We start from the raw sequence: 2500 nt of genomic DNA on the forward strand, positions 1-2500 counted from the left end.
CCGTCACAGTGTGTTTTGGTCTGGAAGCTCTTTCTCTCTCTATTAGTGGAAGCGTGCCGTGCTGGTCTGGCCCTCTGCCCGTGTTTTGTTTGGCCCATGTTCTCTCTCTCTCTCCCTCTCTCTCCCTCTCTCTCTCTCTCTCTCTCTCTCTCCTCTCTCTCTCTCCCTCTCCCTCTCCCTCTCTCTCTCTCTCTCTCTCTCTCTCTCTCTCACACACACACACACACACACACACACACATTGGCAGCGCCGCCTGTTTGGATGGCTTACAGAGCTGAGCGGGTAAAGGGGGGAGGTTAGAGGAGAAGAGACGAGAGGAGAAGAGACGAGAGGGGAAGAAAGGAGAGGAGAGGAGAGGACAGGAGGGCAGAAAGGGGAAGATAAGTGGGAGGAAGTGAGGGAGAGGACGAGAGGGAGGAGGAGAGGGAGGTGAGAGAGACAGGGCAAACACCGTGGAACAAAATAATGTCTTTTTAATTTTCATTCCTTCGGACCGTGGATAATTTTATGGACACACACTTACTCTCTCTCTCTCTCTCTCACACACACACACACACACACACACACACACACACATACACACTAAAACTGTGTTATGCCCGAGATATCAGATGTTATACTGTGTAATCACACCCTGTGAGTATCCCATTTAAATTATACCCTATGTGATCAATACCACTGGAACGTTCTGTGACGTGTGTGTGTGTGTGTGTGTGCGCCCGTGTGTGTGTCCGTGTGCACATGCTCGGGCATGTGTGTGTATGCAGGCGCACATTTATCTCGTGTATGTCTTCCACATGCTTTCATGATGCTGTACCTTACTGTGTACAACTGTGTGCCCCCTCCTAACCCCCCGCCCCCCCCCCCACAAACACACACATACACACACACACTTCCAGGAGTTCTGGAACGGGTGCTCCTCCTCATGGCCCTCATGTCAGCGCTGCCGACGCCTGATCTAGACGCAGAAGACGCCACCCGTTCGAGTTCGCCGGCATCGCATGGCGGCGAGCGTGTGCGGAAGACGACGGGCTCGTTGAGCCTCCGGTTCAACACGAACCTCCGTCCTCTCTCCCTCCTGCCTCCCTCCTGCCTCCCTTTCCACCCAACTGGGAATGGAATGAGTAAATCCACAGGTCCAAGTGGAGTGTGTGTGTGTGTGTGTGTGTCCGTCCACAGGCATACACACACACACACACACAATATGGATAAGCGAGAACAAACAACAAGCGGTCGACAAGCGTCTCCGTCTCTCGAGCCGACGGAGGACGCCGCAGTCCACGGGGATGCTGGGAGATGTGAGGTGGCGGTGTCGACTAGTTCTGGGGGGGGGGGAAGCTTCAGTCGCACGGTTTTTACTTTGAGTTCCACGGTTAAGATCCGTGTCCATCCATTCCCACCACACCATCCTCTCCCCCCCCCCCCCCCCCGTCTCCCCCGTCTCCCATGCGGTTGTGGCTCAGTTGCCTTACGCAGTGTAGAAGACAAAAAAAGAAAGAAGATAAGCGCTCATTACTGAGTGATCCCGGTTTTCACTGTGATTCAATTTGCCATAATTACTGTGGTCGCTGCTAATAAAAAGAGAGAGAGAGAGAGGAGAGAGAGAGAGAGAGAGAGAGAGAGAGAGAGAGAGAGAGAGAGAGAGAGAGAGAGAGAGAGGAGGGAAATGGCTACAGAATGGTGCTAAGGTCAACTGGCAGTTTGGAGTGTTCATTTTCATCTCAATGTATTCATCCGGGGCAGCTAATGGCCCAATTTCCTCTCCCCTGCTCCTCAATAAATATGGCTGGAATTACAGGTTAACCAGCTAAATTAAATCACAGCTATTACAGTTGGGCTGCGGGGGGGGGGGGGGGGGGGCGCTCGGCTAAATGGAGAAAGAGAGACGAGTCGGTCGGCTGATCATGTATGTACAACTGCAGTGAAAGTGCCAAATCGTAAGGTGTGTGTGTGTGTGGGTTGTGTGTGTGTATATGGGTGCTGGTGTCACAGTGTCGGGCCACAGGTGCAGGGTCTCGGGACTTGATGGCCGGCCATGGCCTCCTCCCTGCTTACCAAAATAACCCTGAAATTCTGGCGCCTCAGCCAGGCTTAACACGCCGCTGCTGCTCAGCCCGCAGCCGCTCAGCCTGCAGCCGCTCAGCCTGCAGCTGCTCAGCCTGCAGCCTGCAGCCGCTCAGCCTGCAGCTGCTCAGCCCGCAGCCGCTCAGCCTGCAGCCTGCAGCCACTCAGCCTGCAGCCACTCAGCCCGCAGCCTGCAGCCACTCAGCCCGCAGCCTGCAGCCACTCAGCCTGCAGCCACTCAGCCCGCAGCCACTCAGCCCGCAGCCGCTCAGCCTGCAGCTGCTCAGCCTGCAGCCTGCAGCCGCTCAGCCTGCAGCAACTCAGCCTGCAGCTGCTCAGCCCGCAGCCGCTCAGCCCGCAGCTGCTCAGCCTGCAGCCGCTCAGCCTGCAGCTGCTCAGCCCGCAGCCGCTCAGCCTGCATCTTGCAGCCACTCAG

At 56.0% G+C, this 2500-nt stretch overlaps 1 protein-coding gene across 4 annotated transcripts in view; it reads right to left on the minus strand.

Moving 5' to 3' along the window:
* Window positions 1–2500, minus strand: part of bcl11ba (BCL11 transcription factor B a) — a 63133-nt gene that overhangs the window by 10988 nt on the left and 49645 nt on the right. The gene's annotated exons all lie outside the window — the stretch shown is intronic.

Source organism: Lampris incognitus, chromosome 16 (assembly GCF_029633865.1).
Source record: "Lampris incognitus isolate fLamInc1 chromosome 16, fLamInc1.hap2, whole genome shotgun sequence".
Lineage (NCBI taxonomy): Eukaryota > Metazoa > Chordata > Actinopteri > Lampriformes > Lampridae > Lampris > Lampris incognitus.